The sequence below is a fragment of the Toxotes jaculatrix genome, chromosome 19, assembly GCF_017976425.1.
Source record: "Toxotes jaculatrix isolate fToxJac2 chromosome 19, fToxJac2.pri, whole genome shotgun sequence".
Taxonomy (NCBI): domain Eukaryota; kingdom Metazoa; phylum Chordata; class Actinopteri; family Toxotidae; genus Toxotes; species Toxotes jaculatrix.
Genome location: NC_054412.1, coordinates 16,394,543 through 16,401,030, shown reverse-complemented (window position 1 = coordinate 16,401,030; position 6,488 = coordinate 16,394,543). Strand labels below are relative to the sequence as shown.

The 6,488-nt window shown below is 41.9% G+C and overlaps 1 protein-coding gene across 2 annotated transcripts in view; it reads left to right on the top strand.

Moving 5' to 3' along the window:
- Positions 1-1,260: 1,260 nt before the first annotated feature.
- The window catches only part of ches1 (checkpoint suppressor 1), an 82,511-nt gene continuing 77,283 nt past the window's right edge, over positions 1,261-6,488 (top strand). The window contains exons 1-2 of one of the 2 annotated variants that reach the window (XM_041064313.1): positions 1,261-1,735; positions 2,517-2,588. The gene's annotated coding sequence lies outside the window, so the exon portion shown is untranslated. Of the gene's footprint in view, positions 1,736-2,513; positions 2,589-6,488 lie in introns of both variants that reach the window. The other variant, XM_041064312.1, reaches the window with a different exon arrangement.

Below are 6,488 nucleotides of genomic sequence, written 5' to 3'. Positions count from 1 at the left end.
GATGGCTGACATTGATCAGAACCACAGTGAAGGTAAGTAGCCTGCAGTACTGCAGAGGAAAACAAGAATAACATTGCATCAACTACACAGAAGTAAAAATATTTGTGCTTATTTCTAGGGCTGCATGATATGACGATATTCGATTGTGAGCTATTAAAATGTCTTTTTATTTGGCAATGCTGGTGCATGGATGACAACAACCAGGGGTTGAGTTTTCCAAAACTGTCATGGCGCAAACAACAGTTATTTGCAAAGATTGCAAAATACAAGGTTTGCATGTCAGATAGCAACACAACAAACCTTTTCAACCAGCTCAAAAGAAAGAACCTCAAAGAGTGAGGAGATTCCACACGAGTGCATCAGCTACAGCCATGCAGCCAGAGGGTACAAGGCCAAAACAAACAACTCTAATGAAGTCAATTAAGAATAGCACTCCGTATGACAGGACAAGTAAGCTCTGGAAAGAGGTAACTCATGCAGTGACTTTTTTTCTGGTCAGGGATATGATTTCCACAAAAATCAGGGAAAATGAGGGTTTCAAAAGACCTTTCAAGATAGCTGATCTGCAGTAGGAGATGCAAAGCTGCAAGTGTTTTTCCAACATGCCCATTCCACTGCTGTACTGCAAATGCTGCAACAAGATTCAACACAAAATTCAGAACGTCCATTTTTTTTTTTAGCAGTGATTTAGGGTCGAACCGCTCTTCAGACCCTGATTTGAAAGTGACCATTCATTTAATTAATGACTGGAAGCTGTGCAGTACGAATCTTCAGACAAAATACTTACCACAAGACCACACGGGGGAGCTCATCACACAAAGCCTGAGGGAAGCGCTTTAATATTGGGGACGGAAGGAGGGGAACATGACCTGCATGACCACAGACAGCAGGGCTAACATGGTTAGGGCCTTGGAGCCAAACAGCTGGACTCGTCTGCTGTACTTTAGGCACAGACTTCACACAGAACACAGCACAGAGTAAAACGATTAGATTAGTCTACGATAAAATTTACATATGATTATATTAAACTATTTTGTGTATTAAAAAACACAGTATTGTAGAATAATGTTTTCAGTCAAATTCAATTGTGAATTAAATTTTACAGTGTGATATAGGTTAAATCTACTTAATAAATCTTCTTTTTATTAGAAAAAAGTGCCAAAGGGTCTCGTGTTGATCGTACAACATCTATCTGCAAGAAGGTGGTCAGTACATTCTTCTTCAGCTGGAAGAAAAAGAGAGACCTGAGTAAAGCTCAAACAGAGCTGAAACTGCCTCAGCAAAAACCAACATGATGGGGTTCCAGACTCAACATGGTTGTGAGACTGTTGGATCAGGAAAAGGCCATTTCTCTGGTCCTGAAAGCAGACAAGAACCCGAGGCATTTGGTGCCACCGTGGCAAGAAACCGATGTGACGGAGTCTGTGGAGAAGGCCCTGAATCCACGAAGGGACTTCACCTGTTGAACATCATCATCTTGAACACTGAATGACAACGGCACTAAACTAACAAAAAACATGAAGACAACCATTCCCATTGACGTCACTACTAAATATCAGGATCCCACCACTGATGACCTGCGGGATATGGCTTCACTTGTTGATCCAAAGTTCAAAATCCAATACACTGAGAGTGACAGGACAGAAAATAGGGGGCTTCTTCTTCTGCAGGCTAGCTCCTTTGTACCACCTCATCTCTTACCCCAAGAAAACTCGTCTTTCCACTGAATTCACAGGTGAGACAAGTGTTGAAGTGATGTAATGAGTTTTACTGTGATTGGTAACTTTCATGTAATTCCGATTTTAAAGTTTACACTGCTCATTACTGAAAAAAGTTAACATAAACTAAAAAGTTAAGTGACTTGCCAGTAGTTATGTTAACTCACTAACAACCCTAATACTGGTTGAAACTTTACAAAAGACTTTACAGCTAGAATGATCATTTTTGAATTAAATACTGCTAATCGCTGCACAAGGTGATGATGAATGGCTTGGTCATGTTTGTAATTTATTGTTACCAACATCACTCAACTACTATCATTTTTTTTTCACCACATTAGCAGGGAACCAGTATGCACAGCTCCAGCGTCCTGTAGCTGGTTCACCTAAATGGAATGCATTATTGTTAGTGTTATTAATTACACCTGTGATATTCCTTCGAGCACAAGTGAAAATAGTTGCTCTAAAAAAAGTTTTCTTCCTGCAGTTCACATAAATAATGTGACTTGAATTTGTTTGCCTCCAGCTGCCTTAGCACATCCTCTTGGTCTTGTAAGTGCCCTCATGTTAAAGTTTGTGCTTTCACCCTTGTGTTTTGCTGTATGCAGCAAGTTTGTGGTCTTTTAGTCTTTTATGTGTTTTTCCTTAGAGACCACCATAAAAACCATTTCAGTCTTAGGACTCATTCACTCTCAGTGATTACTAGAAACATGATCTCTTTTAAAGTCTGCATGACAGTTCAACATGTCTTTTTTTTTTTTTTTTTTGTCTTTTTTATGACCGGGATATTTCTAGCAGAAAGGAGTGATCTGGACTTTGTGTTTTAACTTGACCAACACTCAACACCTTCCCCTGCTGCAGCATGTTTCAGTGAGTATTTACCCGTTTTTCTGTGTTACAGACATCAGGCAGACTGCCTGTAAAACACGTAGCAAACAGTGGTCCCCCCACAGGACTCTGACGTACGTGATTAGTACATGACTGTGTACCCTGTGTTATTGTGTAATCTCTCTCTATGGCTGCTGTAAATCCCATTTGAGGTAATGTACAACACTTTAGGCTCCCTAAGTCCTTTTGCCTGACACTCATCCTGAATTTGCATTTAGCTCTTTTCTTCATTATTCCGGCCGTATCTGGTTTTCTTTTAGTAGCTCTCAGTAATGCTGTCAACAGTGATTGGACCTCGTTTAACCAATTAAAAGTACTTAACTCGTTAGAGCTCAATAACTGTGAGTCTTTGCTCCTCTTCAGCATTGTCTTCTGGTGTAAAGGGAGTGTTTGTGTCCCCCATTTACCTGTATGGCACACACCTGAGTATGCCATTTTACTTTCCCCTCTTTACAAGAATTTAGATTCCCCCCTCCATTCTTCAGCCCCTTAATTGACATAATTACAGGATTACAGTGTAAAGCTGCTACTCTGTCACTTTCTCGGCTGCAACCAGCGAGGTGACAGTGCCAAGGCAGGATCCACACACCGCCTCTCAGTTTGACACCAACATCCAGGAGGAACACAAAGATAAGGGCGGCTAGAGGGAAAGCCCTCGTTCTGACAAGAGCAAATTAACCTGCTGTGCCCGACAGAGAGCTGCCGCTATCTCCTCCCTTTGCCCCCGTTCATACTCCTCCTTCCCTTGTTTCCTCCTCTCCCATGGGCCTCCTTGTGAAATTTTGCTTTGTGTTTTCCTGTCTGTTTGGAATCATTATAACTTAAAAGCTGACGTGTTGTCATCAACTGTGGTAGTGTCGGGTCAGAATGAACGACCAGAGTTTCCTGTACTGCCTCCAGGAAATAGCCATATGTCCACACTCTAAGGTTAGTGTTATAGTTTGTGCTTCCGTGAGTACACGGGGGTCCCCTAGGGTTTGAGTGATATAGATTTCGTCATCAGAGGGTGTACACAGGATCTCTGCCATGTCCATGTATCCTTCAATTTCTCTTTGCACGCAATCTCTACGCTACAAGGACTCCACAACTGTGCACACAATCAATCTGTACAATTTGTCTGTAACACAATATGATGACAACCATATGTTGCAATAATATGGAACACGTTCTCCAAGCAGACTAGAAAGTAATATAATGAGAACAACATCCGTCTGAAGCTGTTCGGGTGCACATCAGTAAGGGAGCATAATTGAGGTTTATTATCTGACAACAACGAAAAAATGACCAAACTAACAGTCGGCCTTGTAAGTGAAAGCATTTTACCTAAACCCTAAACAGTGATAAAATGCAACCTCTGTGATGTGTGATGAAGTTTAACTTGCAGCGCAGGTAGAGACTGACATGTCCTCTCCTCATGGTGTTGCCATAACTGTATGCTCTTGCTGCTGAGACCGTTCATTAATACAAACTGTACTGTAGAGGACTCTGATTCTGATACCAGCTTTCGTGCACACTCACTGCCTTCAGTACTGCCTGTACATGCTGAACTGTAGCCTGTACGCCGTACAGTGCCGATGAGACCGTTTGGAAGCTCACTGGATTCGTTCATTTTCTAGAATCAGACAGTAGACTGTGTTTTAGTCTCTCAATATTATTCCTTTATCATCACTATACTCCTCAGTAATCATCTGAGATCTCTTTTACTACTAATTTGTCCCCCCTCCCACTCTTATTTACTTCCATTTACCAAATTATCCTTCTCATTCTTGTCTCCTTTAAAGATGCATTTAATTTCCCCATAACATGACCACTCACTCTTTCACAGACTCTCTCCTTCTCCCTCCATCCCTATCTTTCTTCCTCTCTCCGTCCTCTCCTATTATTGGCGTAGCAGCACAGTAGCCTCAGGCGTCTCACCTGGTGTGGGTCGTTACTAATCATATCCCGGAGCTAAATTGACTAAAATGGCATCTTTATCAGGCCTTTGTTGTCCATAATACCTCTGCAGCACCTCAGGCATGGATTAAATCCTTACATATCTGAAGTCATCTGCTGCTGCCAAGGAGTGTGTGTGAAATGTGTGTGTGTGTATATATGTGTGTGTGTGTGTGTTGTTTGGTTTTCGTCACCTCGGAGGCAAGAGGTTATAAAGAGCAGCAGGTTGGCAAAGGGAACCTATGGTCGCTCACACATACATACATTCATGTGATGTTTATCAGGGTTATCTATGTGTGAGTGTGTGTGTGTGTGTGTGTGTGTTTGCTTGCCCATGTGCACAGGGAGGACCCACAGTCTCAAGTCTAATTAAGAACAGGAGCTTGGTTAATAGAAGTGCTTGTTGGTTTGTATGTTAACATGTTACGTGACCTCCCTTAACATACTGTTTTAGCCACTAAAGACCTTTGCTTTGCCCCCTGTGGTGAAGTTACAGGTAGATTCAATCTCTCATCGTGACCTCTGCTGTCAATCCAGAGTCAGCCTGAGTGACGTGTTGTTCATTTGTCTCTCCCTCCCTCTGCCTCTGCAACGTCCGCCCTCCCTTTGTTGTCATTCTCTATAGCTAAAGCTCTCACTCAGCCCCTGCTAATCACAAAGTTACACATCAGTTGCATGTGTGTTAGGCATACAGCATACTATGCAGTTTAAACAGCTACACATTGCATTGTGTGTGTGCACACATGTACACTCGGGGCACACACGTTAATTAGAGATTGATGAAATGCTACAGGTATAGTCTGCACTGCGTCGCTGAGCAAGGCCTGTGTGTGTTGGTTTCTGTTGAAAGACGATGTTGGTGCTGGACAAAAATGCAGAGAGGCCAGCTTGTGGACAGATCAATCGTGCTGTCAATCCAAATGCAGTTTATCACTTGCTTCCATTGTTGTTGCAGTTGCACAAATGATAGCGATCAGTGTAAGAGTTACAATAAACTGTAATTTACACATATCTAAAATAAATGTAAACAGGGGTTAAAGTGAGCTGGAACAATCTGGTGTTCCGGCGACTTCGATTAATAAGTAAATAAATCTGATTGGCAGTTTCACACACGATGATGTGGGCTGGTGGACCGTAAAATAATCCATTAAGTTTTATCCGGCCCTGTCTGTCTCCTCTGTGTGCTTGTCATTCGGGTTGTGCATGGGAGCGTGTTGCGTTCAAATTCCAGGACTGCACTCACGGACATATTTCATCGAACCGCCCCATCTTACCACTCTATACATTTTCACCCCTTCCAGCTCACAATTCATGTACAGTATTTGAACTTCACCCTCTTTTTTGCCATCCATCTCCACCACTCCTCCATCTTCTACCATACCCTTGCAAGAGCTTCATTTAGGTCATTCTCAAGTGAAAATCAATATGATACTACTTACAGACAGCTAATCTGATCTGGTAAGTGTTGCTTACAAACGGATGATGGTTTTTTCGTTGTGCCCCCTTTTGCAGGACGAAATTACCACTGAAGATTCTGTACAATATAAAAATACCATAAAGTAATAAAGTACTTGGCTGTTTATCCAAGATGTTTGCATTGAATATGGATTTCTCAGTAAAGATCTTTGGATTGATGTGGATTTCTATGTATTTAATCTCTACATTTGCAGTGTCTGCCTGGAATGACAAAGCAACTGTTTCTATCATGTTTATTTCTTTCTTAAGCACTGGAATGCAGGTTGTACAATTTTCCAAACTGATGTCGAGCACATGAAGACTTAAAAAAAAACATTGTTTGAGAGTACTGTTGACTCTGTCATGTTTGGAGTTCCCACCTGTGTGATTGTCTGGCCCGCCCTGAGTTCCACCCATGTCTCACTGTCTTTTGTCTGTGTGCCACAATATGGTCTCAGCCAACTCTAGTCCTTTGCAAGCTGAACTTCTGTT